Below are 18,121 nucleotides of genomic sequence, written 5' to 3'. Positions count from 1 at the left end.
ATTGGAGATTCTGATACTAAACCAGCCTCGTGTTAAGACTTACAGCAATCTAAAGTGTGGAATGGGCATTAACTTGCATCCTTATCAGATGTGGACACTCTGGTGTCTTTGAACCTCTAGCAAGTTATAATGATTATCATTGCTCCATACTCTAAGAGACACCATTAGAACCCTGGAAGGCCGCAGATCCTAAGTACACTGAAAATTTACAGTTGCTCACGAAGCATTTTCAACGCAGGGGATGTAGCTCAGTGGTAGAGCGCATGCTTTGCATGTATGAGGCCCCGGGTTCAATCCCCGGCATCTCCATCTTTTGCAAAATCAAGATTCTTGCTTAACTGTATGCATCCTCTCCAAAAGAGACGCCTTGAAAAGCCTTATTCTGCAATGCTCAGTAGGCAGTCATAGCATACATCCTGTGCGTCTTTCTACCAAGGTATGATACTGCTGATCAAACTAAATATAAAAATGTCCTTTACTTTGAACACTTGATCAATATCAATGCCATTCATTATATAAGATAGGAGATTCTGATACTAAACCAGCCTCGTGTTAAGACTTACAGCAATCTAAAGTGTGGAATGGGCATTAACTTGCATCCTTATCAGATGTGGACACTCTGGTGTCTTTGAACCTCTAGCAAGTTATAATGATTATCATTGCTCCATACTCTAAGAGACACCATTAGAACCCTGGAAGGCCGCAGATCCTAAGTACACTGAAAATCTACAGTTGCTCACGAAGCATTTTCAACGCAGGGGATGTAGCTCAGTGGTAGAGCGCATGCTTTGCATGTATGAGGCCCCGGGTTCAATCCCCGTCATCTCCATCTTTTGCAAAATCAAGATTCTTGCTTAACTGTATGCATCCTCTCCAAAAGAGACGCCTTGAAAAGCCTTATTCTGCAATGCTCAGTAGGCAGTCATAGCATACATCCTGTGCGTCTTTCTACCAAGGTATGATACTGCTGATCAAACTAAATATAAAAATGTCCTCTACTTTGAACACTTGATCAATATCAATGCCATTCATTATATAAAATTGGAGATTCTGATACTAAACCAGCCTCGTGTTAAGACTTACAGCAATCTAAAGTGTGGAATGGGCATTAACTTGCATCCTTATCAGATGTGGACACTCTGGTGTCTTTGAACCTCTAGCAAGTTATAATGATTATCATTGCTCCATACTCTAAGAGACACCATTAGAACCCTGGAAGGCCGCAGATCCTAAGTACACTGAAAATTTACAGTTGCTCACGAAGCATTTTCAACGCAGGGGATGTAGCTCAGTGGTAGAGCGCATGCTTTGCATGAATGAGGCCCTGGGTTCAATCCCCGGCATCTCCATCTTTTGCAAAATCAAGATTCTTGCTTAACTGTATGCATCCTCTCCAAAAGAGACGCCTTGAAAAGCCTTATTCTGCAATGCTCAGTAGGCAGTCATAGCATACATCCTGTGCGTCTTTCTACCAAGGTATGATACTGCTGATCAAACTAAATATAAAAATGTCCTTTACTTTGAACACTTGATCAATATCAATGCCATTCATTATATAAGATAGGAGATTCTGATACTAAACCAGCCTCGTGTTAAGACTTACAGCAATCTAAAGTGTGGAATGGGCATTAACTTGCATCCTTATCAGATGTGGACACTCTGGTGTCTTTGAACCTCTAGCAAGTTATAATGATTATCATTGCTCCATACTCTAAGAGACACCATTAGAACCCTGGAAAGTTGCAGATCCTGAGTACACTTAAAATCTACAGTTGCTCACGAAACGTTTTCAACGCAGGGGATGTAGCTCAGTGGTAGAGCGCATGCTTTGCATGTATGAGGCCCCGGGTTCAATCCCTGGCATCTCCATCTTTTGCAAAATCAAGATTCTTGCTTAACTGTATGCATCCTCTCCAAAAGAGACGCCTTGAAAAGCCTTATTCTGCAATGCTCAGTAGGCAGTCATAGCATACATCCTGTGCGTCTTTCTACCAAGGTATGATACTGCTGATCAAACTAAATATAAAAATGTCCTCTACTTTGAACACTTGATCAATATCAATGCCATTCATTATATAAGATAGGAGATTCTGATACTAAACCAGCCTCGTGTTAAGACTTACAGCAATCTAAAGTGTGGAATGGGCATTAACTTGCATCCTTATCAGAAGTGGACACTCTGGTGTCTTTGAACCTCTAGCAAGTTATAATGATTATCATTGCTCCATACTCTAAGAGACACCATTAGAACCCTGGAAAGCCGCAGATCCTGAGTACACTGAAAATCTACAGTTGCTCACGAAACCTTTTGAACGCAGGGGATGTAGCTCAGTGGTAGAGCGCATGCTTTGCATGTATGAGGCCCCGGGTTCAATCCCCGTCATCTCCATCTTTTGCAAAATCAAGATTCTTGCTTAACTGTATGCATCCTCTCCAAAAGAGACGCCTTGAAAAGCCTTATTCTGCAATGCTCAGTAGGCAGTCATAGCATACATCCTGTGCGTCTTTCTACCAAGGTATGATACTGCTGATCAAACTAAATATAAAAATGTCCTCTACTTTGAACACTTGATCAATATCAATGCCATTCATTATATAAAATTGGAGATTCTGATACTAAACCAGCCTCGTGTTAAGACTTACAGCAATCTAAAGTGTGGAATGGGCATTAACTTGCATCCTTATCAGATGTGGACACTCTGGTGTCTTTGAACCTCTAGCAAGTTATAATGATTATCATTGCTCCATACTCTAAGAGACACCATTAGAACCCTGGAAGGCCGCAGATCCTAAGTACACTGAAAATTTACAGTTGCTCACGAAGCATTTTCAACGCAGGGGATGTAGCTCAGTGGTAGAGCGCATGCTTTGCATGTATGAGGCCCCGGGTTCAATCCCCGGCATCTCCATCTTTTGCAAAATCAAGATTCTTGCTTAACTGTATGCATCCTCTCCAAAAGAGACGCCTTGAAAAGCCTTATTCTGCAATGCTCAGTAGGCAGTCATAGCATACATCCTGTGCGTCTTTCTACCAAGGTATGATACTGCTGATCAAACTAAATATAAAAATGTCCTTTACTTTGAACACTTGATCAATATCAATGCCATTCATTATATAAGATAGGAGATTCTGATACTAAACCAGCCTCGTGTTAAGACTTACAGCAATCTAAAGTGTGGAATGGGCATTAACTTGCATCCTTATCAGATGTGGACACTCTGGTGTCTTTGAACCTCTAGCAAGTTATAATGATTATCATTGCTCCATACTCTAAGAGACACCATTAGAACCCTGGAAGGCCGCAGATCCTAAGTACACTGAAAATCTACAGTTGCTCACGAAGCATTTTCAACGCAGGGGATGTAGCTCAGTGGTAGAGCGCATGCTTTGCATGTATGAGGCCCCGGGTTCAATCCCCGTCATCTCCATCTTTTGCAAAATCAAGATTCTTGCTTAACTGTATGCATCCTCTCCAAAAGAGACGCCTTGAAAAGCCTTATTCTGCAATGCTCAGTAGGCAGTCATAGCATACATCCTGTGCGTCTTTCTACCAAGGTATGATACTGCTGATCAAACTAAATATAAAAATGTCCTCTACTTTGAACACTTGATCAATATCAATGCCATTCATTATATAAAATTGGAGATTCTGATACTAAACCAGCCTCGTGTTAAGACTTACAGCAATCTAAAGTGTGGAATGGGCATTAACTTGCATCCTTATCAGATGTGGACACTCTGGTGTCTTTGAACCTCTAGCAAGTTATAATGATTATCATTGCTCCATACTCTAAGAGACACCATTAGAACCCTGGAAGGCCGCAGATCCTAAGTACACTGAAAATTTACAGTTGCTCACGAAGCATTTTCAACGCAGGGGATGTAGCTCAGTGGTAGAGCGCATGCTTTGCATGAATGAGGCCCTGGGTTCAATCCCCGGCATCTCCATCTTTTGCAAAATCAAGATTCTTGCTTAACTGTATGCATCCTCTCCAAAAGAGACGCCTTGAAAAGCCTTATTCTGCAATGCTCAGTAGGCAGTCATAGCATACATCCTGTGCGTCTTTCTACCAAGGTATGATACTGCTGATCAAACTAAATATAAAAATGTCCTTTACTTTGAACACTTGATCAATATCAATGCCATTCATTATATAAGATAGGAGATTCTGATACTAAACCAGCCTCGTGTTAAGACTTACAGCAATCTAAAGTGTGGAATGGGCATTAACTTGCATCCTTATCAGATGTGGACACTCTGGTGTCTTTGAACCTCTAGCAAGTTATAATGATTATCATTGCTCCATACTCTAAGAGACACCATTAGAACCCTGGAAAGTTGCAGATCCTGAGTACACTTAAAATCTACAGTTGCTCACGAAACGTTTTCAACGCAGGGGATGTAGCTCAGTGGTAGAGCGCATGCTTTGCATGTATGAGGCCCCGGGTTCAATCCCTGGCATCTCCATCTTTTGCAAAATCAAGATTCTTGCTTAACTGTATGCATCCTCTCCAAAAGAGACGCCTTGAAAAGCCTTATTCTGCAATGCTCAGTAGGCAGTCATAGCATACATCCTGTGCGTCTTTCTACCAAGGTATGATACTGCTGATCAAACTAAATATAAAAATGTCCTCTACTTTGAACACTTGATCAATATCAATGCCATTCATTATATAAGATAGGAGATTCTGATACTAAACCAGCCTCGTGTTAAGACTTACAGCAATCTAAAGTGTGGAATGGGCATTAACTTGCATCCTTATCAGAAGTGGACACTCTGGTGTCTTTGAACCTCTAGCAAGTTATAATGATTATCATTGCTCCATACTCTAAGAGACACCATTAGAACCCTGGAAAGCCGCAGATCCTGAGTACACTGAAAATCTACAGTTGCTCACGAAACCTTTTGAACGCAGGGGATGTAGCTCAGTGGTAGAGCGCATGCTTTGCATGTATGAGGCCCCGGGTTCAATCCCCGGCATCTCCATCTTTTGCAAAATCAAGATTCTTGCTTAACTGTATGCATCCTCTCCAAAAGAGACGCCTTGAAAAGCCTTATTCTGCAATGCTCAGTAGGCAGTCATAGCATACATCCTGTGCGTCTTTCTACCAAGGTATGATACTGCTGATCAAACTAAATATAAAAATGTCCTCTACTTTGAACACTTGATCAATATCAATGCCATTCATTATATAAGATAGGAGATTCTGATACTAAACCAGCCTCGTGTTAAGACTTACAGCAATCTAAAGTGTGGAATGGGCATTAACTTGCATCCTTATCAGATGTGGACACTCTGGTGTCTTTGAACCTCTAGCAAGTTATAATGATTATCATTGCTCCATACTCTAAGAGACATCATTAGAACCCTGGAAAGTTGCTGATCCTGAGTACACTGAAAATCTACAGTTGCTCACGAAATGTTTTCAATGCAGGGGATGTAGCTCAGTGGTAGAGCGCATGCTTTGCATGTATGAGGCCCCGGGTTCAATCCCCGGTATCTCCATCTTTTGCAAAATCAAGATTCTTGCTTAACTGTATGCATCCTCTCCAAAAGAGACGCCTTGAAAAGCCTTATTCTGCAATGCTCAGTAGGCAGTCATAGCATACATCCTGTGCGTCTTTCTACCAAGGTATGATACTGCTGATCAAACTAAATATAAAAATGTCCTCTACTTTGAACACTTGATCAATATCAATGCCATTCATTATATAAGATAGGAGATTCTGATACTAAACCAGCCTCGTGTTAAGACTTACAGCAATCTAAAGTGTGGAATGGGCATTAACTTGCATCCTTATCAGATGTGGACACTCTGGTGTCTTTGAACCTCTAGCAAGTTATAATGATTATCATTGCTCCATACTCTAAGAGACATCATTAGAACCCTGGAAAGTTGCTGATCCTGAGTACACTGAAAATCTACAGTTGCTCACGAAATGTTTTCAATGCAGGGGATGTAGCTCAGTGGTAGAGCGCATGCTTTGCATGTATGAGGCCCCGGGTTCAATCCCCGGCATCTTCATCTTTTGCAAAATCAAGATTCTTGCTTAACTGTATGCATCCTCTCCAAAAGAGACGCCTTGAAAATCCTTACTCTGCAATGCTCAGTAGGCAGTCATAGCATACATCCTGTGCGTCTTTCTACCAAGGTATGATACTGCTGATCAAACTAAATATAAAAATGTCCTCTACTTTGAACACTTGATCAATATCAATGCCATTCATTATATAAGATAGGAGATTCTGATACTAAACCAGCCTCGTGTTAAGACTTACAGCAATCTAAAGTGTGGAATGGGCATTAACTTGCATCCTTATCAGATTTGCATGTATGAGGCCCCGGGTTCAATCCCTGGCATCTCCAACTTTTGCAAAATCAAGATTCTTGCTTAACTGTATGCATCCTCTCCAAAAGAGACGCCTTGAAAAGCCTTATTCTGCAATGCTCAGTAGGCAGTCATAGCATACATCCTGTGCGTCTTTCTACCAAGGTATGATACTGCTGATCAAACTAAATATAAAAATGTCCTCTACTTTGAACACTTGATCAATATCAATGCCATTCATTATATAAGATAGGAGATTCTGATACTAAACCAGCCTCGTGTTAAGACTTACAGCAATCTAAAGTGTGGAATGGGCATTAACTTGCATCCTTATCAGAAGTGGACACTCTGGTGTCTTTGAACCTCTAGCAAGTTATAATGATTATCATTGTTCCATACTCTAAGAGACACCATTAGAACCCTGGAAAGCCGCAGATCCTGAGTACACTGAAAATCTACAGTTGCTCACGAAAACTTTTCAACGCAGGGGATGTAGCTCAGTGGTAGAGCGCATGCTTTGCATGTATGAGGCCCCGGGTTCAATCCCCGGCATCTCCATCTTTTGCAAAATCAAGATTCTTGCTTAACTGTATGCATCCTCTCCAAAAGAGACGCCTTGAAAAGCCTTATTCTGCAATGCTCAGTAGGCAGTCATAGCATACATCCTGTGCGTCTTTCTACCAAGGTATGATACTGCTGATCAAACTAAATATAAAAATGTCCTCTACTTTGAACACTTGATCAATATCAATGCCATTCATTATATAAGAAAGGAGATTCTGATACTAAACCAGCCTCGTGTTAAGACTTACAGCAATCTAAAGTGTGGAATGGGCATTAACTTGCATCCTTATCAGATGTGGACACTCTGGTGTCTTTGAACCTCTAGCAAGTTATAATGATTATCATTGCTCCATACTCTAAGAGACACCATTAGAACCCTGGAAAGTTGCAGATCCTGAGTACACTGAAAATCTACAGTTGCTCACGAAATGTTTTCAATGCAGGGGATGTAGCTCAGTGGTAGAGCGCATGCTTTGCATGTATGAGGCCCCGGGTTCAATCCCCGGCATCTCCATCTTTTGCAAAATCAAGATTCTTGCTTAACTGTATGCATCCTCTCCAAAAGAGACGCCTTGAAAATCCTTACTCTGCAATGCTCAGTAGGCAGTCATAGCATACATCCTGTGCGTCTTTCTACCAAGGTATGATACTGCTGATCAAACTAAATATAAAAATGTCCTCTACTTTGAACACTTGATCAATATCAATGCCATTCATTATATAAGATAGGAGATTCTGATACTAAACCAGCCTCGTGTTAAGACTTACAGCAATCTAAAGTGTGGAATGGGCATTAACTTGCATCCTTATCAGATTTGCATGTATGAGGCCCCGGGTTCAATCCCTGGCATACCCATCTTTTGCAAAATCAAGATTCTTGCTTAACTGTATGCATCCTCTCCAAAAGAGACGCCTTGAAAATCCTTACTCTGCAATGCTCAGTAGGCAGTCATAGCATACATCCTGTGCATCTTTCTACCAAGGTATGATACTGCTGAACAAAATAAATATAAAAATGTCCTCTACTTTGAACACTTGATCAATATCAATGCCATTCATTATATAAGATAGGAGATTTTGATACTAAACCAGCCTCGTGTTAAGACTTACAGCAGTCTAAAGTGTGGAATGGGCATTAACTTGCATCCTTATCAGATGTGGACACTCTGGTGTCTTTGAACCTCTAGCAAGTTATAATGATTATCATTGCTCCATACTCTAAGAGACACCATTAGAACCCTGGAAAGTTGCAGATCCTGAGTACACTGAAAATCTACAGTTGCTCACGAAACATGTTCAACGCAGGGGATGTAGCTCAGTGGTAGAGCGCATGCTTTGCATGTATGAGGCCCCGGGTTCAATCCCCGGCATCTCCATCTTTTGCAAAATCAAGATTCTTCCTAACTGTATGCATCCTCTCCAAAAGAGACGCCTTGAAAAGCCTTATTCTGCAATGCTCAGTAGGCAGTCATAGCATACATCCTGTGCGTCTTTCTACCAAGGTATGATACTGCTGATCAAACTAAATATAAAAATGTCCTCTACTTTGAACACTTGATCAATATCAATGCCATTCATTATATAAGAAAGGAGATTCTGATACTAAACCAGCCTCGTGTTAAGACTTACAGCAATCTAAAGTGTGGAATGGGCATTAACTTGCATCCTTATCAGATGTGGACACTCTGGTGTCTTTGAACCTCTAGCAAGTTATAATGATTATCATTGCTCCATACTCTAAGAGACACCATTAGAACCCTGGAAAGTTGCAGATCCTGAGTACACTGAAAATCTACAGTTGCTCACGAAATGTTTTCAATGCAGGGGATGTAGCTCAGTGGTAGAGCGCATGCTTTGCATGTATGAGGCCCCGGGTTCAATCCCCGGCATCTCCATCTTTTGCAAAATCAAGATTGAAAATCCTTAATCTGCAATGCTCAGTAGGCAGTCATAGCATACATCCTGTGCGTCTTTCTACCAAGGTATGATACTGCTGATCAAACTAAATATAAAAATGTCCTCTACTTTGAACACTTGATCAATATCAATGCCATTCATTATATAAGATAGGAGATTCTGATACTAAACCAGCCTCGTGTTAAGACTTACAGCAATCTAAAGTGTGGAATGGGCATTAACTTGCATCCTTATCAGATGTGGACACTCTGGTGTCTTTAAACCTCTAGCAAGTTATAATGATTATCATTGCTCCATACTCTAAGAGACACCATTAGAAACCCTGGAAAGTTGCAGATCCTGAGTACACTGAAAATCTACAGTTGCTCACGAAACGTTTTCAACGCAGGGGATGTAGCTCAGTGGTAGAGCGCATGCTTTGCATGTATGAGGCCCCGGTTCAATCCCCGGCATCTCCATCTTTTGCAAAATCAAGATTCTTGCTTAACTGTATGCATCCTCTCCAAAAGAGACGCCTTGAAAAGCCTTATTCTGCAATGCTCATTAGGCAGTCATAGCATACATCCTGTGCGTATTTCTACCAAGGTATGATACTGCTGATCAAACTAAATATAAAAATGTCCTCTACTTTGAACACTTGATCAATATCAATGCCATTCATTATATAAGATAAGAGATTCTGATACTAAACCAGCCTCGTGTTAAGACTTACAGCAATCTAAAGTGTGGAATGGGCATTAACTTGCATCCTTATCAGATGTGGACACTCTGGTGTCTTTGAACCTCTAGCAAGTTATAATGATTATCATTGCTCCATACTCTAAGAGACACCATTAGAACCCTGGAAAGTTGCAGATCCTGAGTACACTGAAAATCTACAGTTGCTCTCGAAACGTTTTCCACGCAGGGGATGTAGCTCAGTGGTAGAGCGCATGCTTTGCATGTATGAGGCCCCGGGTTCAATCCCTGGCATACCCATCTTTTGCAAAATCAAGATTCTTGCTTAACTGTATGCATCCTCTCCAAAAGAGACGCCTTGAAAATCCTTACTCTGCAATGCTCAGTAGGCAGTCATAGCATACATCCTGTGCATCTTTCTACCAAGGTATGATACTGCTGAACAAAATAAATATAAAAATGTCCTCTACTTTGAACACTTGATCAATATCAATGCCATTCATTATATAAGATAGGAGATTTTGATACTAAACCAGCCTCGTGTTAAGACTTACAGCAGTCTAAAGTGTGGAATGGGCATTAACTTGCATCCTTATCAGATGTGGACACTCTGGTGTCTTTGAACCTCTAGCAAGTTATAATGATTATCATTGCTCCATACTCTAAGAGACACCATTAGAACCCTGGAAAGTTGCAGATCCTGAGTACACTGAAAATCTACAGTTGCTCACGAAACATGTTCAACGCAGGGGATGTAGCTCAGTGGTAGAGCGCATGCTTTGCATGTATGAGGCCCCGGGTTCAATCCCCGGCATCTCCATCTTTTGCAAAATCAAGATTCTTCCTAACTGTATGCATCCTCTCCAAAAGAGACGCCTTGAAAAGCCTTATTCTGCAATGCTCAGTAGGCAGTCATAGCATACATCCTGTGCGTCTTTCTACCAAGGTATGATACTGCTGATCAAACTAAATATAAAAATGTCCTCTACTTTGAACACTTGATCAATATCAATGCCATTCATTATATAAGAAAGGAGATTCTGATACTAAACCAGCCTCGTGTTAAGACTTACAGCAATCTAAAGTGTGGAATGGGCATTAACTTGCATCCTTATCAGATGTGGACACTCTGGTGTCTTTGAACCTCTAGCAAGTTATAATGATTATCATTGCTCCATACTCTAAGAGACACCATTAGAACCCTGGAAAGTTGCAGATCCTGAGTACACTGAAAATCTACAGTTGCTCACGAAATGTTTTCAATGCAGGGGATGTAGCTCAGTGGTAGAGCGCATGCTTTGCATGTATGAGGCCCCGGGTTCAATCCCCGGCATCTCCATCTTTTGCAAAATCAAGATTCTTGCTTAACTGTATGCATCCTCTCCAAAAGAGACGCCTTGAAAATCCTTAATCTGCAATGCTCAGTAGGCAGTCATAGCATACATCCTGTGCGTCTTTCTACCAAGGTATGATACTGCTGATCAAACTAAATATAAAAATGTCCTCTACTTTGAACACTTGATCAATATCAATGCCATTCATTATATAAGATAGGAGATTCTGATACTAAACCAGCCTCGTGTTAAGACTTACAGCAATCTAAAGTGTGGAATGGGCATTAACTTGCATCCTTATCAGATGTGGACACTCTGGTGTCTTTAAACCTCTAGCAAGTTATAATGATTATCATTGCTCCATACTCTAAGAGACACCATTAGAAACCCTGGAAAGTTGCAGATCCTGAGTACACTGAAAATCTACAGTTGCTCACGAAACGTTTTCAACGCAGGGGATGTAGCTCAGTGGTAGAGCGCATGCTTTGCATGTATGAGGCCCCGGGTTCAATCCCCGGCATCTCCATCTTTTGCAAAATCAAGATTCTTGCTTAACTGTATGCATCCTCTCCAAAAGAGACGCCTTGAAAAGCCTTATTCTGCAATGCTCATTAGGCAGTCATAGCATACATCCTGTGCGTATTTCTACCAAGGTATGATACTGCTGATCAAACTAAATATAAAAATGTCCTCTACTTTGAACACTTGATCAATATCAATGCCATTCATTATATAAGATAAGAGATTCTGATACTAAACCAGCCTCGTGTTAAGACTTACAGCAATCTAAAGTGTGGAATGGGCATTAACTTGCATCCTTATCAGATGTGGACACTCTGGTGTCTTTGAACCTCTAGCAAGTTATAATGATTATCATTGCTCCATACTCTAAGAGACACCATTAGAACCCTGGAAAGTTGCAGATCCTGAGTACACTGAAAATCTACAGTTGCTCACGAAACGTTTTCAACGCAGGGGATGTAGCTCAGTGGTAGAGCGCATGCTTTGCATGTATGAGGCCCTGGGTTCAATCCCCAGCATCTCCATCTTTTGCAAAATCAAGATTCTTGCTTAACTGTATGCATCCTCTCCAAAAGAGACGCCTTGAAAATCCTTACTCTGCAATGCTCAGTAGGCAGTCATAGCATACATCCTGTGCGTCTTTCTACCAAGGTATGATACTGTTGATCAAACTATATATATAAAGATGTCCTCTACTTTGAACACTTGATCAATATCAATGCCATTCATTATATAAGATAGGAGATTCTGATACTAAACCAGCCTCGTGTTAAGACTTACAGCAATCTAAAGTGTGGAATGGGCATTAACTTGCATCCTTATCAGATGTGGACACTCTGGTGTCTTTGAACCTCTAGCAAGTTATAATGATTATCATTGCTCCATACTCTAAGAGACACCATTAGAACCCTGGAAAGTTGCAGATCCTGAGTACACTGAAAATCTACAGTTGCTCACGAAACGTCTTCAACGCAGGGGATGTAGCTCAGTGGTAGAGCGCATGCTTTGCATGTATGAGGCCCCGGGTTCAATCCCCGGCATCTCCATCTTTTGCAAAATCAAGATTCTTGCTTAACTGTATGCATCCTCTCCAAAAGAGACGCCTTGAAAAGCCTTATTCTGCAATGCTCAGTAGGCAGTCATAGCATACATCCTGTGCGTCTTTCTACCAAGGTATGATACTGCTGATCAAACTAAATATAAAAATGTCCTCTACTTTGAACACTTGATCAATATCAATGCCATTCATTATATAAGATAGGAGATTCTGATACTAAACCAGCCTTGTGTTAAGACTTACAGCAATCTAAAGTGTGGAATGGGCATTAACTTGCATCCTTATCAGATGTGGACACTCTGGTGTCTTTGAACCTCTAGCAAGTTATAATGATTATCATTGCTCCATACTCTAAGAGACACCATTAGAACCCTGGAAAGCCGCAGATCCTGAGTACACTGAAAATCTACAGTTGCTCACAAAACATTTTCAACGTAGGGGATGTAGCTCAGTGGTAGAGCGCATGCTTCGCATGTATGAGGCCCCGGGTTCAATCCCCGGCATCTCCATCTTTTGCAAAATCAAGATTCTTGCTTAACTGTATGCATCCTCTCCAAAAGAGACGCCTTGAAAAGCCTTATTCTGCAATGCTCAGTAGGCAGTCATAGCATACATCCTGTGCGTCTTTCTACCAAGGTATGATACTGCTGATCAAACTAAATATAAAAATGTCCTCTACTTTGAACACTTGTTCAATATCAATGCCATTCATTATATAAGATAGGAGATTCTGATACTAAACCAGCCTCGTGTTAAGACTTACAGCAATCTAAAGTGTGGAATGGGCATTAACTTGTATCCTTATCAGATGTGGACACTCTGGTGTCTTTGAACCTCTAGCAAGTTATAATGATTATCATTGCTCCATACTATAAGAGACACCATTAGAAACCTGGAAAGTCGCAGTTCCTGAGTACACTGAAAATCTACAGTTGCTCACGAAACATTTTCAACGCAGGGGATGTAGCTCAGTGGTAGAGCGCATGCTTCGCATGTATGAGGCCCCGGGTTCAATCCCCGGCATCTCCACCTTTTGCAAAGTCAAGATTCTTACTTAACTGTATGTATCCTCTCCAAAAGAGCAAGAGACCAACAAATGAATGATTGCACTCTAAATTGATGAACAAAGTTTAATTACAATTGAATAATTTAACAAACGTAATTTAAGAATGAAAAATATGAATGATTGCACTTTAAATTAATGAGCAAAATTTAATTACAATCGAATAATTTAACAAAACTAATTTCTTAAGAACAAAAGATATCTTTAAATACATTGGGCACACAGGAGGATGGGTTTGGAATTTGATATAAAACATATAGAGGGAAATTTACTAAGATGTGAGTTGTATTTCACAAGGGATGTTGCTATGGACAACCAGGCAGATACTATCTATTTTCTTCTAGTAGGTGTTAAAAAAATGAGAAGTAGTTTCTGATAGGTTGCCCATAGCAACATTCAATGTGAAACACAACTCACATCTTAGTATATTTCCCCCATAATGTTTTGCTCAAGAAACTTTTTCAATGTAGGGGATGTAGCTCAGTGGTAGAGCGCATGCTTTGCATGTATGAGGCCCCGGGTTCAATCCCCAGCATCTCCATATTTTGCAAAATCAAGATTCTTGCTTAACTGTATGCATCCTCTCCAAAAGAGACGCCTTGAAAAGCCTTATTCTGCAATGCTCAGTAGGCAGTCATAGCATACATCCTGTGCGTCTTTCTACCAAGGTATGATACTGCTGATCAAACTAAATATAAAAATGTACTTTGAACACTTGATCAATATCAATGCCATTCATTATATAAGATAGGAGATTCTGATACTAAACTAGCCTCGTGTTAAGACTTACAGCAATCTAAAGTGTGGAATGGGCATTAACTTGCATCCTTATCAGATGTGGGCACTCTGGTGTCTTTGAACCTCTAGCAAGTTATAATGATTATCATTGCTCCATACTCTAAGAGACACCATTAGAACCCTGGAAAGTCGCAGATCCTGAGTACACTGAAAATCTACAGTTGCTCACGAAACATTTTCAACGCATTTTCAAGCTCAGTGGTAGAGCGCATGCTTTGCATGTATGAGGCCCCGGGTTCACTCCCCGGCATCTCCACCTTTTGCAAAGTCAAGATTCTTACTTAACTGTATGCATCCTCTCCAAAAGAGCAAGAGACCAACAAATGAATGATTGCACTCTAAATTGATGAACAAAGTTTAATTACAATTGAATAATTTAACAAAAGTAATTTAAGAATGAAAAATATGAATCGTTGCACTTTAAATTAATGAGCAAAGTTTAATTACAATCGAATAATTTAACAAAACTAATTTCTTAAGAACAAAAGATATCTTTAAATACATTGGGCAGACAGGAGGATGGGTTTGGAATTTGATATAAAACACATAGAGGAAAATTTACTAAGATGTGAGTTGTATTTCACAAGGGATGTTGCTATGGACAACCAGGCAGATACTATCTATTTTCTTCTAGTAGGTGTTAAAAAAATGAGAAGTAGTTTCTGATAGGTTGCCCATAGCAACATTCAATGTGAAACACAACTCACATCTTAGTATATTTCCCATATAATGTTTTGCTCAAGAAACTTTTTCAATGTAGGGGATGTAGCTCAGTGGTAGAGCGCATGCTTTGCATGTATGAGGCCCCGGGTTCAATCCCCGGCATCTCCATCTTTTGCAAAATCAAGATTCTTGCTTAACTGTATGCATCCTCTCCAAAAGAAACGCCTTGAAAAGCCTTATTCTGCAATGCTCAGTAGGCAGTCATAGCATACATCCTGTGCGTCTTTCTACCAAGGTATGATACTGCTGATCAAACTAAATATAAAAATGTCCTCTACTTTGAACACTTGATCAATATCAATGCCATTCATTATATAAGATAGGAGATTCTGATACTAAACCAGCCTCGTGTTAAGACTTACAGCAATCTAAAGTGTGGAATGGGCATTAACTTGCATCCTTATCAGATGTGGACACTCTGGTGTCTTTGAACCTCTAGCAAGTTATAATGATTATCATTGGTCCATACTCTAAGAGACACCATTAGAACCCTGGAAAGTCGCAGATCCTGAGTACACTGAAAATTTACAGTTGCTCACGAAACATTTTCAACGCAGGGGATGTAGCTCAGTGGTAGAGCGCATGCTTCGCATGTATGAGGCCCCGGGTTCAATCCCCGGCGTCTCCACCTTTTGCAAAGTCAAGATTCTTACTTAACTGTATGTATCCTCTCCAAAAGAGCAAGAGACCAACAAATGAATGATTGCACTCTAAATTGATGAACAATGTTTAATTACAATTGAATAATTTAACAAAAGTAATTTAAGAATGAAAAATATGAATGATTGCACTTTAAATTAATGAGCAAAGTTTAATTACAATCGAATAATTTAACAAAACTAATTTCTTAAAAACCAAAGATATCTTTAAATACATTGGGCAGACAGGAGGATGGGTTTGGAATTTGATATAAAACATATAGAGGGAAATTTACTAAGATGTGAGTTGTATTTCACAAGGGATGTTGCTATGGACAACCAGGCAGATACTATCTATTTTCTTCTAGTAGGTGTTAAAAAAATGAGAAGTAGTTTCTGATAGGTTGCCCATAGCAACATTCAATGTGAAACACATCTCACATCTTAGTATTTTTCCCCCATAATGTTTTGCTCAAGAATCTTTTTCAATGTAGGGGATGTAGCTCAGTGGTAGAGCGCATGCTTTGCATGTATGAGGCCCCGGGTTCAATCCCCGGCATCTCCATCTTTTGCAAAATCAAGATTCTTTCTTAACTGTATGCATCCTCTCCAAAAGAGACGCCTTGAAAAGCCTTATTCTGCAATGCTCAGTAGGCAGTCATAGCATACATCCTGTGCGTCTTTCTACCAAGGTATGATACTGCTGATCAAACTAAATATAAAAATGTCCTCTACTTTGAACACTTGTTCAATATCAATGCCATTCATTATATAAGATAGGAGATTCTGATACTAAACCAGCCTCGTGTTAAGACTTACAGCAATCTAAAGTGTGGAATGGGCATTAACTTGTATCCTTATCAGATGTGGACACTCTGGTTTCTTTGAACCTCTAGCAAGTTATAATGATTATCATTGCTCCATACTATAAGAGACACCATTAGAACCCTGGAAAGTCGCAGATCCTGAGTACACTGAAAATCTACAGTTGCTCACGAAACATTTTCAACGCAGGGGATGTAGCTCAGTGGTAGAGCGCATGCTTCGCATGTATGAGGCCCCGGGTTCGATCCCCGGCATCTCCACCTTTTGCAAAGTCAAGATTCTTACTTAACTGTATGTATCCTCTCCAAAAGAGCAAGAGACCAACAAATGAATGATTGCACTCTAAATTGATCAACAAAGTTTAATTTCAATTGAATAATTTAACAAACGTAATTTAAGAATGAAAAATATGAATGATTGCACTTTAAATTAATGAGCAAAGTTTAATTACAATCGAATAATTTAACAAAACTAATTTCTTAAGAACCAAAGATATCTTTAAATACATTGGGCAGACAGGAGGATGGTTTTGGAATTTGATATAAAACATATAGAGGGAAATTTACTAAGATGTGAGTTGTATTTCACAAGGGATGTTGCTATGGACAACCAGGCAGATACTATTTTCTTCTAGTAGGTGTTAAAAAAATGAGAAGTAGTTTCTGATAGGTTGCCCATAGCAACATTCAATGTGAAACACCACTCACATCTTAGTATATTTCCCCCATAATGTTTTGCTCAAGAAACTTTTTCAATGTAGGGGATGTAGCTCAGTGGTAGAGCGCATGCTTTGCATGTATTAGGCCCCGGGTTCAATCCCCGGCATCTCCATCTTTTGCAAAATCAAGATTCTTGCTTAACAGTATGCATCCTCTCCAAAAGAGACGCCTTGAAAAGCCTTATTCTGCAATGCTCAGTAGGCAGTCATCGCATACATCCTGTGCGTCTTTCTACCAAGGTATGATACTGCTGATCAAACTGAATATAAAAATGTCCTCTACTTTGAACACTTGATCAATATAAATGCCATTCATTATATAAGATAGGAGATTCTGATACTAAACCAGCCTCGTGTTAAGACTTACAGCAATCTAAAGTGTGGAATGGGCATTAACTTGCATCCTTATCAGATGTGGACACTCTGGTGTCTTTGAACCTCTTGCAAGTTATAATGATTATCATTGCTCCATACTCTAAGAGACACCATTAGAACCCTAGAAAGTCACAGATCCTGAGTACACTGAAAATCTACAGTTGCTCACGAAACATTTTCAACGCAGGGGATGTAGCTCAGTGGTAGAGCGCATGCTTCGCATGTATGAGGCCCCGGGTTCAATCCCCGGCGTCTCCACCTTTTGCAAAGTCAAGATTCTTACTTAACTGTATGTATCCTCTCCAAAAGAGCAAGAGACCAACAAATGAATGATTGCACTCTAAATTGATGAACAATGTTTAATTACAATTGAATAATTTAACAAAAGTAATTTAAGAATGAAAAATATGAATGATTGCACTTTAAATTAATGAGCAAAGTTTAATTACAATCGAATAATTTAACAAAACTAATTTCTTAAGAACAAAAGATATCTTTAAATACATTGGGCAGACAGGAGGATGGGTTTGGAATTTGATATAAAACATATAGAGGGAAATTTACTAAGATGTGAGT

The 18,121-nt window shown here is 39.9% G+C and overlaps 32 non-coding genes across 32 annotated transcripts; all 32 read left to right on the top strand.

Annotated features, from left to right (window-relative positions):
- Positions 1-237: 237 nt before the first annotated feature.
- Positions 238-309, top strand: TRNAA-UGC (transfer RNA alanine (anticodon UGC)). The gene has a single exon. It is a non-coding gene; the product is annotated as a tRNA-Ala (tRNA).
- A 448-nt stretch (positions 310-757) lies between these two features.
- On the top strand, positions 758-829 carry TRNAA-UGC (transfer RNA alanine (anticodon UGC)). Its single transcript has one exon. It is a non-coding gene; the product is annotated as a tRNA-Ala (tRNA).
- Positions 830-1,277: 448 nt separating this feature from the next.
- On the top strand, positions 1,278-1,349 carry TRNAA-UGC (transfer RNA alanine (anticodon UGC)). Its single transcript has one exon. It is a non-coding gene; the product is annotated as a tRNA-Ala (tRNA).
- Positions 1,350-1,797: 448 nt separating this feature from the next.
- TRNAA-UGC (transfer RNA alanine (anticodon UGC)) lies at positions 1,798-1,869 on the top strand. The gene has a single exon. It is a non-coding gene; the product is annotated as a tRNA-Ala (tRNA).
- Positions 1,870-2,317: 448 nt separating this feature from the next.
- Positions 2,318-2,389, top strand: TRNAA-UGC (transfer RNA alanine (anticodon UGC)). Its single transcript has one exon. It is a non-coding gene; the product is annotated as a tRNA-Ala (tRNA).
- Positions 2,390-2,837: 448 nt separating this feature from the next.
- Positions 2,838-2,909, top strand: TRNAA-UGC (transfer RNA alanine (anticodon UGC)). Its single transcript has one exon. It is a non-coding gene; the product is annotated as a tRNA-Ala (tRNA).
- A 448-nt stretch (positions 2,910-3,357) lies between these two features.
- On the top strand, positions 3,358-3,429 carry TRNAA-UGC (transfer RNA alanine (anticodon UGC)). Its single transcript has one exon. It is a non-coding gene; the product is annotated as a tRNA-Ala (tRNA).
- Positions 3,430-3,877: 448 nt separating this feature from the next.
- On the top strand, positions 3,878-3,949 carry TRNAA-UGC (transfer RNA alanine (anticodon UGC)). The gene has a single exon. It is a non-coding gene; the product is annotated as a tRNA-Ala (tRNA).
- Positions 3,950-4,397: 448 nt separating this feature from the next.
- TRNAA-UGC (transfer RNA alanine (anticodon UGC)) lies at positions 4,398-4,469 on the top strand. The gene has a single exon. It is a non-coding gene; the product is annotated as a tRNA-Ala (tRNA).
- A 448-nt stretch (positions 4,470-4,917) lies between these two features.
- On the top strand, positions 4,918-4,989 carry TRNAA-UGC (transfer RNA alanine (anticodon UGC)). Its single transcript has one exon. It is a non-coding gene; the product is annotated as a tRNA-Ala (tRNA).
- A 448-nt stretch (positions 4,990-5,437) lies between these two features.
- On the top strand, positions 5,438-5,509 carry TRNAA-UGC (transfer RNA alanine (anticodon UGC)). Its single transcript has one exon. It is a non-coding gene; the product is annotated as a tRNA-Ala (tRNA).
- Positions 5,510-5,957: 448 nt separating this feature from the next.
- On the top strand, positions 5,958-6,029 carry TRNAA-UGC (transfer RNA alanine (anticodon UGC)). The gene has a single exon. It is a non-coding gene; the product is annotated as a tRNA-Ala (tRNA).
- Positions 6,030-6,819: 790 nt separating this feature from the next.
- Positions 6,820-6,891, top strand: TRNAA-UGC (transfer RNA alanine (anticodon UGC)). Its single transcript has one exon. It is a non-coding gene; the product is annotated as a tRNA-Ala (tRNA).
- A 448-nt stretch (positions 6,892-7,339) lies between these two features.
- Positions 7,340-7,411, top strand: TRNAA-UGC (transfer RNA alanine (anticodon UGC)). The gene has a single exon. It is a non-coding gene; the product is annotated as a tRNA-Ala (tRNA).
- A 790-nt stretch (positions 7,412-8,201) lies between these two features.
- On the top strand, positions 8,202-8,273 carry TRNAA-UGC (transfer RNA alanine (anticodon UGC)). Its single transcript has one exon. It is a non-coding gene; the product is annotated as a tRNA-Ala (tRNA).
- Positions 8,274-8,720: 447 nt separating this feature from the next.
- TRNAA-UGC (transfer RNA alanine (anticodon UGC)) lies at positions 8,721-8,792 on the top strand. Its single transcript has one exon. It is a non-coding gene; the product is annotated as a tRNA-Ala (tRNA).
- Positions 8,793-9,201: 409 nt separating this feature from the next.
- TRNAA-UGC (transfer RNA alanine (anticodon UGC)) lies at positions 9,202-9,272 on the top strand. Its single transcript has one exon. It is a non-coding gene; the product is annotated as a tRNA-Ala (tRNA).
- A 448-nt stretch (positions 9,273-9,720) lies between these two features.
- TRNAA-UGC (transfer RNA alanine (anticodon UGC)) lies at positions 9,721-9,792 on the top strand. The gene has a single exon. It is a non-coding gene; the product is annotated as a tRNA-Ala (tRNA).
- Positions 9,793-10,240: 448 nt separating this feature from the next.
- Positions 10,241-10,312, top strand: TRNAA-UGC (transfer RNA alanine (anticodon UGC)). Its single transcript has one exon. It is a non-coding gene; the product is annotated as a tRNA-Ala (tRNA).
- Positions 10,313-10,759: 447 nt separating this feature from the next.
- On the top strand, positions 10,760-10,831 carry TRNAA-UGC (transfer RNA alanine (anticodon UGC)). The gene has a single exon. It is a non-coding gene; the product is annotated as a tRNA-Ala (tRNA).
- Positions 10,832-11,280: 449 nt separating this feature from the next.
- On the top strand, positions 11,281-11,352 carry TRNAA-UGC (transfer RNA alanine (anticodon UGC)). Its single transcript has one exon. It is a non-coding gene; the product is annotated as a tRNA-Ala (tRNA).
- Positions 11,353-11,800: 448 nt separating this feature from the next.
- TRNAA-UGC (transfer RNA alanine (anticodon UGC)) lies at positions 11,801-11,872 on the top strand. The gene has a single exon. It is a non-coding gene; the product is annotated as a tRNA-Ala (tRNA).
- A 450-nt stretch (positions 11,873-12,322) lies between these two features.
- Positions 12,323-12,394, top strand: TRNAA-UGC (transfer RNA alanine (anticodon UGC)). The gene has a single exon. It is a non-coding gene; the product is annotated as a tRNA-Ala (tRNA).
- A 448-nt stretch (positions 12,395-12,842) lies between these two features.
- On the top strand, positions 12,843-12,914 carry TRNAA-CGC (transfer RNA alanine (anticodon CGC)). The gene has a single exon. It is a non-coding gene; the product is annotated as a tRNA-Ala (tRNA).
- Positions 12,915-13,362: 448 nt separating this feature from the next.
- On the top strand, positions 13,363-13,434 carry TRNAA-CGC (transfer RNA alanine (anticodon CGC)). The gene has a single exon. It is a non-coding gene; the product is annotated as a tRNA-Ala (tRNA).
- Positions 13,435-13,937: 503 nt separating this feature from the next.
- TRNAA-UGC (transfer RNA alanine (anticodon UGC)) lies at positions 13,938-14,009 on the top strand. The gene has a single exon. It is a non-coding gene; the product is annotated as a tRNA-Ala (tRNA).
- A 1,016-nt stretch (positions 14,010-15,025) lies between these two features.
- On the top strand, positions 15,026-15,097 carry TRNAA-UGC (transfer RNA alanine (anticodon UGC)). The gene has a single exon. It is a non-coding gene; the product is annotated as a tRNA-Ala (tRNA).
- Positions 15,098-15,545: 448 nt separating this feature from the next.
- On the top strand, positions 15,546-15,617 carry TRNAA-CGC (transfer RNA alanine (anticodon CGC)). Its single transcript has one exon. It is a non-coding gene; the product is annotated as a tRNA-Ala (tRNA).
- A 503-nt stretch (positions 15,618-16,120) lies between these two features.
- TRNAA-UGC (transfer RNA alanine (anticodon UGC)) lies at positions 16,121-16,192 on the top strand. The gene has a single exon. It is a non-coding gene; the product is annotated as a tRNA-Ala (tRNA).
- A 448-nt stretch (positions 16,193-16,640) lies between these two features.
- On the top strand, positions 16,641-16,712 carry TRNAA-CGC (transfer RNA alanine (anticodon CGC)). Its single transcript has one exon. It is a non-coding gene; the product is annotated as a tRNA-Ala (tRNA).
- A 499-nt stretch (positions 16,713-17,211) lies between these two features.
- Positions 17,212-17,283, top strand: TRNAA-UGC (transfer RNA alanine (anticodon UGC)). The gene has a single exon. It is a non-coding gene; the product is annotated as a tRNA-Ala (tRNA).
- Positions 17,284-17,731: 448 nt separating this feature from the next.
- On the top strand, positions 17,732-17,803 carry TRNAA-CGC (transfer RNA alanine (anticodon CGC)). Its single transcript has one exon. It is a non-coding gene; the product is annotated as a tRNA-Ala (tRNA).
- Positions 17,804-18,121: the final 318 nt, after the last annotated feature.

The sequence above is a fragment of the Crinia signifera genome, chromosome 3 (assembly GCF_055691185.1).
Source record: "Crinia signifera chromosome 3, ASM5569118v1, whole genome shotgun sequence".
In the NCBI taxonomy this organism is placed as follows: Eukaryota; Metazoa; Chordata; class Amphibia; order Anura; family Myobatrachidae; genus Crinia; species Crinia signifera.
The sequence above is the reverse complement of the archived record's forward strand: the minus strand, read 5'-3'. Positions and strand labels throughout refer to the sequence as shown.